Here is a 10,062-nt window from a genome sequence, read left to right as displayed (position 1 = left end):
TTTGGGATTTTTGAAATTCTAGACCACCATCCCAAACACAACTGGCTATTTCCCCTACCCCAGCTCAGCGTGTGTAGGACTTGAAGTTATGTTCTCATTAGACTAAGCAAAGCACGATGAGAAGGTCACAGATGATGCACACAGATCCGAATCTGTATTTCTTTCTTTCTTTTTTTTTTTTTGAGGAAGATTAACCCTGAGCTAAGTGCTGCCGATCCTCCTCTTTTTGCTGAGGAAGACTGGCCCTGAGCTAACATCCATGCCCATCTTCCTCTACTTTCTCTGTGGGACGCCTACCACAGCATGGCTTGCCAAGCGGTGCCATATCCACACCTGGGATCTGAACCGGCGAACCCCAGGCTGCGGAAGCAGAACTTGCTTAACTTAACCGCTGCACGACCTGGCCAGCCCCCCGAATCTGTATTTCAATTTAAGACTATTGATCTAAAGGGACTCAAATCACTAGACTGCTTGGCATGACACAGTCTGGCCCTGTGGCAGTTCCTGAGGCTGGTTTTTATACTGGGACATGACATGGTGCCACAGGCTTCATCGGGTCTTTGCCCACATTGCCCACATTGCCAGACAAAACCACCACCGTTTGTCTTGGGCCAGAGGAGCTACCACACCTTCCCCAGGGATCTGTCTATCAGAAAGTCTCAAAATAGTCCTGTTGTAGTGGGTCTTATTTCTCTGCCACAGTGTAGCCACCTGCTCCCTGTCATGCGATTATTAGGAAAGAAGTTTGGCTCCATTGGTTGGCTAGTGGGGCCAGGTCCCCTGGCGCAGCTATGGCTGTTTGGTGTCAGATAGGCAGCTCCAGGAACTCAGAGTCAGGAGAAAGCTCTGCCTTCATACTTCTGAACTCAGTTGTCTTACATCCCATAGGCATCGCCGCCCCACTATCACTATGCTGCCAATGGGGCACGGATGCAAGTCCAGTGACACCTCTGCTCAGTTAGACAGCACTTGTTGGCCACTTAGTGTGTCAGGGGCAGTGGGGTGGTGCTGTAGGGGAAGCCAAGTGAGTGACAAGAGCTTCCAGCAGGAGGGAGCCCAGTGTGTCCCAGGTACGTGCTAGACTCCTTACACGAGTCTTCTCACTTGATCCTCAACACATCCTTCACTGTAGGTGTTCCTGTACACACTTTATTGATAAGGAAGCTGGATCAGAGGGGGAAGGGACTTGTCTGAATCCCTCAGGGAGAAGCGGCAGAGCCCCAAGTCAAACTGACCCCAAACTTGTATTTTTCTGTTGCTTCAGAGTATCTGCTTTCAGTGACCTCACAGTCCAGAGCAGAAGGGAAGCATGTGCATAAAAAAACTATTATGCAAACTCCAAGTGACAAATCTATATCAGGATTACGTATAATAGAAGTATTCAAAACATAAAAAAGATACAGAGGGTAAAATTCCAAATGTAGACTGAGGCGGGGGGGAAATAATTGGACCAGGTGAAATGGACAGAACTGCATAAAGAAGATGGAATTCAGTGAGTCTTGAAGTATGCATGTGGTTTAATAAATGGAGGTGACAGTTGAGGGAAAAGATCTCCTAGGGTGTGAAAAGGACAAAAGTGAGCATGTATTCCGTCCATCTTCAACTTTGCAGTCGTTTCCTCTTGCTAATACCGTTGAAGAACACATCCACTGGTCAACTAATGTTGTACTAGGCAACACACTGAAGTGTTTGCACTCTGCTTGGGTGGCATGCCCAATGCCAATGTCCCTCACCCCAGATGGCAAGTATAGCATGGTTCCATGTCTGGCATAGCCACGGACCCATCTGGCTCGAGTCTTCCCTCCACTCATGGTGAAATGTGCTCTGATCTTCTCTTGTCACTCGGTCAACTCTCAACACCCAATGAGCAGCCCCACCCTAGCTCCTTCTCAGGATGTCAGATTTGGCACAATAGAATCAAAAGCCCAGATGTCCCTTCTGATCAATGCCAATGGCAGCCTAGACTAACAGCAAGAGCCCCAAGTTGGGCATCAAAGACTGGGGTCTGGCCTGAGATCTACCCCCAACCACTTGTGTGCCCTGGAGTCTTAGATTGCTGGTCTGTTGGCCCCTCCATCTCTAATAGTCTATAAGTCTATCTCAAATGAATGTTTTAAGACGATATTCAATTTCCCTTTATCTTTGTACAAGACAAGGTTGCATTACCCTCAAGATACTGGTTAGGTGACCGTCTGAAGAGTTAGAAGTACGAGGAAGGGGACTCAGTGAAAGAGACTGAAAAAGCCAGTCTACAGAGCAAGAGGAGAATCAACTGGAAATTGATAGGAAAACTGAACCCTAAAGTAGAAACGGTTACAGAAAAAACAAGAAAGGGATCATTCTAGCATTAGTTCAGTTCCCTTCCACCCAGCTTTCCTCGACTTTGGGGAGGAGCTACAGGGCACGCAGCAGTGGCCCCCACCTCTCTTCTGTGCTGCACAAGCATCTTTCCATACTTCGAAACAAAAATCAAGCTGGTGCTCTTGGACTGTGTAACACTCTTGTTTATATACCTTGCAGGCATTTGGTAAGGATGAATTAGAGATGTTCAAACCTCCTAAATTTCTCAGAAGAAATAACAACAACTGATTGCATTTCTGCAGTCTCAACCTTCAAGGCATCCAAATGATTTCTGAAAGATAAATTTTCAATCCATCTTTTACACTGTCTGTAGGAGTGGAGTCAGGAGACTATCACTCTGAGTCCATTTTACAGATGGGAAACTGAGGCCCAGAGACCGGAGGTGTCCTGATAAGCCAACGGTACAGTCATTGGACCTCAGACTTCTGATGTCCCTTCCTAGCACTCAAACCAATGGAAACAGGATATTTCAAACAAAGTATGCATTGCAAGCTGTTCTCTGTTATTACACAATGGAAAATGGAAAGACTAAGCCAGGATAGAGAATGTGTATTAAATTTTGAACGACTAAAAAAAAAAAAAAAAAGAGAAAGAAAGGAAGGAAGAATTCACCCAAACTAACAAAACTTTTTGAGCAATTCTCCTTAGGATGACGTTTTGATGTTTACTTGAATTGCTGAGAATGACTAGGGACTGTGAACTGATGAAAAAGAGGACCGTCTGCACTTGGTGACAGAGTCCCATGGAGCCTGAAATCCAATTTTAACTTGGAAAACATTTATATAATCGTCTTATTCAGCATCTCCATGGTGTGAGAATGACTGAGCAAGAGAATGTCTTCAGTGCCACAGTCTTTTAAACCATAAGATGCAATCTTTAAAGGCTTTGGCATGCTGTTGGCCTAATGTCAGCCCCAAGAAGAGTGGGAAAGGCTCACAAGCAGGGTACATGGACCATGCACCTACTGTTGGGAAAACAAGCCCTCTCCTTCCAAAGGAGAGTTAAGTTTATGCATAGACTCTCGCCCCACCCAAGCTCTGGGCAGGGTTGGAGGCCAGCTCCATCTGTTAAAGGTCAAGGTTAACCTTCACACCGAGGTGATGGGCCCCTGGCCAGTTGTCTGGTTGAAAAAGGACTGTGCCATGTGGGGTCTTACATCATGATATATGCAAAGGTTGTTTCCAGACCCCTCTTCAGAATGAACTCCCACGCCCCTCATAGCACATATGGTCAAATTTAGCACACGTATGCAAATTCTGTAGAATAAATGCTAACGTTCGCATGATGACTACTATTTACAGAGAATATTCCCATATTCTCCTTTTTGTCATTCTCAACTCTGTGCCAAGCTTTCCTATAAGTGCAGCTCATGTATGACTGTGCTTAATCCCTTACAACAGCCCTATGATGGACACGCTATTATAACCCCCATTTTACGGAAGGGGAAACTGAGACTTGGTGATAAAATACTGTTCCAGGTCACTTAGCCAGTGAGTACTGCAACTGAAACTGAAACCAGCTCCGTCAGACCCCAAAGCCTGTGGTCCTCATCACTAGCTTATTCTGTCTCTGTGGAAAAACTGAGGTTCAGGGAGGAACAGCTTTCTCCGTAGGTAAGTGGGAGAAAGCAGAAGGCAGACCAGGCACCCCACCATATGCTATTTCTTTTAACCCCACAATTCTTAGCTCAGTGCTGTGCACATTGTAATATGGAACAAATGGATATGGCAGTGGCTTTCCGGCAGGCTCCTTGCTCCCAGCAACGCCACCTGGACTCTGTCCTTCACACAGCAGCCATAGTGGCTCTCCTAACACTGAGAAATCACAGCTCCTCTGACCCAACGGGGACAGCCACTATCCTCGCCCAGCTCTGCAAGGCCTCCCAAGGGCTGCCCAAGCTGCCTCTTTGGTTTCATCTTCCCCTCTCCTCCTTGACTCCCTCTCTCCAGCCACGACCACTGCCCTGGTCATCATCAGACATGGGAAGGAGGGCCCCACCTTCCGCAGTCTTTCCTGTTGCATGGCCTGGAATGGTCTTCCCACAAACACCTGGGTCACGCGTACCTTCATCTCCTTCAAGGCTCTCCTCTCAAATTTTACTCTCTCAGAGAGTTCTGGAATTACTCCAAACTCCCATTACTCTCTATCCACTTATCCATCATTTTGCTTTATATCATTCATTTCCACCTCACATGTTATATATTCACTGAATTGTCCTCCTTACCTTCTCAACTAGAAGCTCCTTGAGGACAGGCACAACCTGTTGAGTTTGTTTTCTTTTCACTCTGTATCTCCAATGTCTAAAATAGTATCTACCACATAGTAGGTGTTTAATAAATACTGTTTGAATTATTAAATAAATGGTAGTCTAATAGGAGTTCCAGTACCCAGTACAGTGCTTAGCATATAGTAGGAAATAAAAACAAATATTTATAAATTTTTACAAAATAGATATGATTTGAAATATTAATTCTATTTCCTATCTGATGTAATTAATCACAGCTTGTCCAATTTTACTTGGTTTTCAATTCAGTGGTCACTTACAAAGTGGGAAACCAATACCCAAAGCCAAGTCGGAGTGAAATAAAATCTGCGAACATGTCACCTGCCAATGAAGACAGCAAAGTTGTTGCTGGTCAGCAGCAATTAGCATCCTCATGTCGCCAGTGGCAGCTGTGGTCTGTGGGCTTTTCTGGGAGTGCTACAGAGCTGAGAGGAAGGCACATGAACATTTTTTTTAATGCTTTTTTTTTTTTTTTTGGTGAGGAAGATTGGCCCTGAACTAACATCTGTTGCCAATCTTCCTCTTTTTTTTTCTTCCCAAAGCCCCAGGATAGTTGTATATCCTTGTTACAAGCCATTCTAGTTCCTCCATGTGGGATGCCACCACAGCATGGCTTGATGAGTGGTGTGTATGTCCATGCCCAGGATCTAAACTGGCGAACTCTGGGCTGCTAAAGTGGGGCACCTGAACTTAACCACTCAGCCACAGGGCCAGCCCTGAAGGCAGATGGAGGAGGGCTGGGAGCCCACAGAAGTTTACACACTGAGGCAGGAATCATGCACTCCCACTGCTGAGAGATCTGAGATCTAAGGACTCAAAATTCACTCCTAACTCATTTTTAGATGTCAAAATGACTCAAGAGACACTCCCAAACTCACTTTAAAGAAACAGCATTACCCTGATACCAAAGACAGATAAGGACACTATAAGAAAAAACCCCTAAAGGTTGATATACCTGCTGAATATAGATGTAAAAATTCTTAATAAAATACTAGTTGGGGCCGGCCAGTGGCACAGTGGTTAAGTTTGCACATTCTGCTTCAGCAGCCTGGGGTTCGCTGGTTCGGATCCTGGGTGCAGACATGACACCACTTGGCAAGTCATGCTGTGGCAGGTGTCCCACATATAAAGTAGAGGAAGATGGGCACGGATGTTAGCTCAGGGCCACTCTTCCTCAGCAAAAAGAGGATTGGCAACAGATGTTAGCTCAGGGCTAATCTTCCTCAAAAAAAAAAAAAACAATACCAGCAAACCAAATTCAGCTGCACATTAAAAGGATCATTCACCATGGTCAAGTGGGATTTATCTTTGAGATGCAAGGATGGTTCAACATATGCAAATCAATAAATGTGACACATTACATTAGTAGAATGCAAATAAAAATAGTATGATTATCTCAATATATGCAGAAAAAGCATTTGGTAAAATTCAACTTCCATTCATAATCAAAAACCCTCAAAAAATTAGGTATAGAAAGAATGTACCCAAAAATAATAAAGGCCATATATGACAGGCCCACAGCTAACATCATACTCAGTGGTGAAAAGTTGAAAGCTTTTCCTTTAAGATCAGGAACAAGACAAGGGTACCCACTCTCACTACTCTTATTCAGCATAGTACTGGAAGTGCTAGCCAGAGCAATGAGGCAAGACAAAGAAATAAAGGGCATCAGAATTGGAAAGGAATGGGCCAGCCCCATGGCCAAGTGGTTAAGTTTGTGTGCTCCACTTTGGTGGCCCTGGGTTTCACCACTTTGGATCCTGAGCATGGACCTGGCACTGCTCATCAAGCCATGCTGAAGTGGCATCCCACATAGCACAACAAGAGGGACCTACAACTAGAATATACAACTATGTACTGAGGTGGCTTTGGGGAGAAAGAAGAAGAAAAAAGAAAAAAATTGGCAACAGATGTTAGCTCAGGTGCCAATCTTTAAAAAGAAAAAAGAATCGGAAAGGAAGAAGTAAAATTGTCTATATTTGCTGATGACTTGATTTTATTTATAGAAAATCCCAGACTCCATCAATAAACTGTTAGATCTAATCAACAGCTTCAGTAAAGTTGCAGGATACAAAATTAACATAGAAAAATTGGTAACATTTCTATACACTAATGACAAATTATCTGAAATAGAAATAAAGAAAATGATACCATTTTCAATAGCATCAAAAAGAATAAAATATTTATGAATAAATTTAATCAAGGAGGTGAAAGGTCTCTACACTGAAAACTACAAGACATGGTAAAAGAAACAGAAAACACAAATAAATGGAAAGATATTCCACATTCATGGGTTGAAAGACTTAATACTGTTAAGATGGCCATACTACCCAAAGGCATCTATAGATTCAACTCAATCCTTATCAAGGTTCCAATGGCATTTTTTATAGAAGTAAAAAAAATCCTAAAATGTATATGGAACTGCAAAAGATCCCAAATAGCCAAAGCAATCCTGGGGAAGAAGAACAAAGCTGGAGGCATCACATTTGCTGATTTCAAGCTATATTATAAAGCTAGAGTAATGAAAACAGTATAGTACCAGCATGAAACAGACACGGACCGATGGAACAGAATTGAAAGCCCAGAAAAAAATCCATGCATATGGTCAGCTAATATTTGACAAGGAAGTCAAGAATACTCAATGGAGAGAAGACAGTCCCTTCAACAAATGGTGCTGAGAAAACTGGGTAGTCACATGCAAAAGAATGAAACTAGACATCTATCTTATGCCACTCATAAAAATTAACTCAAAGTGGATTAAAGACCCAAAAGTAAGACAGGAAACCATAAAAATCCCAGATGAAAACATAGGAAAAATGCTCCTTGACATGGTTCATGGCAACAAGATTTTGGATATGACATCTATAGCACAAGCAACAAAATAAAAAACAAACAAGTGGGACTACCTCAAACTAAAAAGCTTCTGCACAGCAAAGGAAATGATCAACAAAATGAAAAGACAATATACAGAATGGGAGAAAAGTAGTTGCAAATTATATACCTGATAAAGTGTTAATATCCCAAATATATGAAGGACACATACAACTCAATAGCAGAAAAACAAATAATCCAACTAAAACATGGGCAAGGGACCTGAATAGACATTTCTTCAAAGAAGATATTCAAATAACCAACAGGTACATGCAAAGCTGTTCAACATCCCTAATCATTAAGGAAATGCAAATCAAAACCACAATGAGATATTGTTACCGAAAGTTCAGTCTCTGAACTCGGTGCCAATCCTAATAAGGAGAACAGTATTTTGGGTGAAAAGGGAAAAAAAAGCTTTATTTTCTTTGCCAGGCAAAGGGAGCAGCAGTAGCAGGCTAGCACTTTAGGAACTGCTGGCTCCACATTAAGAAGTGGGTAAGGGGTTTTAAAGGTTGTGAGGAGCATGGCTGCTTGTAGGGACAAGGAGCCTGTGGCCTTGCTGGTCGGTGCTTTCCCACCAGCCTGCGTTTGGCCTTGTGAGGCTGTTTGCAGGAAGGAGGATGGTGAGAGGAGGGAATCCCCAGGTAGATGTCCTTGGTTGTCTGCCTCTGGGGTGGATAGCAGGTTCTGGTGCCTGGAAGCTTCTCTGCTGATGCAGAGGTTTTCCTTCTTTATGACCAGCAAGGTGCAGGGCACAATAACCACACCCCTTTGTTGCAAGATGTTACCCAGACTCCCCAGAACTGGGGTTGTTCTTAAGTCCTAAGGGAGGGGCAAAATACGCAAAGAAACACGAGGAAGGAAAGATTACATACACTTTGAATTGCCAGCCTCAGTAGCTGTGAAAGTTTTATATCAGATAAGGAAGACGTTGCTAGTCAGGTTGCTATTTAACCTGTATACTTCTCATTTCAGATAGAAACAGCCTGTAGCAACATCATCTCATGCCTGTTAGAATGGCCAGCTAAAAGACAAGAGATAACACATGCTGGTGAGGATGTGGGGAAAAGAGAACCCTTGTGCACTGTTGGTGGGATTGTAAACTGGTTCAGCCACCATGGAAAACAGTATGGAGGTTCCTCAAAAAATTAAAAATAGGGGTTGGCCCCGTGCCTGAGTGGTTAGGTTCACACACTCCACTTCAGTGGCCTGTGGTTTCGCTGGTTCAGATCCTGGGGGCAGACGTGGTACTGCTCATCAAGCCATGCTGAGGCGGCGTCCCACATAGCACAACCAGAAGGACCTACAACTAGAATATACAACTATGTACGGGAGGGCTTTGGGGAGAATAAGAAGAAGGAAAAAAAAAAAGAAGAAGATTGGCAACAGATGTTAGCCCAAGTGCCAATCTTTAAAAAAATAAATTAAAAATTAAATTATTATGTGATCCAGCAATTCTACTTCAGGGTATTTACCTAAAGGAAATAAAATCACTATGTCAAAGAGATATCTGTACCCTCATGCTCACTGCAGCATTATTTACAATAGCCAAGATGTGGAAACAACCTAAATGTCCATTGATGGATGAATGGATAAAGAATATGTGGTATAAATACACAATGTAATATTATTCAGCCATAAAAAAAGAAAGAAATCCTGCCATTTGCAACAACATGGATGGACCTTGAGGGCATTAAGCTAAGGGAAATAAATCAGACAGAGAAAAACAAATACTGTATGATCTCATTTATATGAGGAATCTAAAAAAAAACCAAACTCATGGAAAAAGAGATGGGTTTTGTTGTTACCAGAGGCAGAATGTTGGGGGTGGGAGAATTGGATGAAGGTGTTCAAAAGATACAAACTTCCAGTTACAAGATAAATAAGTGCTAGGGGTGTCATGTACAACAAGACGACTATAGTGAACACTGCTGTATGCATTACACACGCTGCAATAATGCTGTATTTGAAAGTTGCTGAGGGAGTATATCTTGAAAGTTCTCATCACAAGGAAAATCATGTTTTTTTCTTTTTTGTATTTGTATGAGAAGATGGATGTTAACTAACCGTATTTTGGTAGCCGTTTCACAATACAGGTAAGTGAAGTCATCGTGCTGTACACCTTAAACTCATACAGTGTCGTATGTCAATTATATCTCAGCAAAACGGAAAGAAAGAAATGACTGAAGAAATATCTCAAGGAAATTCAAACTTAGAGCCTCGTCCTTTTTATTGAATTTAGAACTCATTTGACCTAACCACAAGGTGCACAGGATATCATAATATCTAAATCTGGTCCAAGAGAAGCAAATTAGAGAATGACTTGCTCTCAGTTTAAGTTGCAGCCCCTTGTTCTTTCTACTGTTCTTTGGGTATTAACTCCGATGTTCAGAGCATCCTGGCCACGTTCCCTGGCGTATTGGCAACTTAGCCATCTCCTTTACAGCGTTCCCCTTCAAACTGATGGTCATTTTATTGGAGGAAAGCCAAAGAAATATGGGCGCATTTTCTTTTAGCTTACATTATGGTCCTGATAGCCAAGCTCA

The sequence above is a fragment of the Equus caballus genome, chromosome 1 (genome assembly GCF_041296265.1).
Source record: "Equus caballus isolate H_3958 breed thoroughbred chromosome 1, TB-T2T, whole genome shotgun sequence".
NCBI classification, from domain to species: Eukaryota; Metazoa; Chordata; class Mammalia; order Perissodactyla; family Equidae; genus Equus; species Equus caballus.
Note: the sequence above shows the minus strand (reverse complement) of the source record.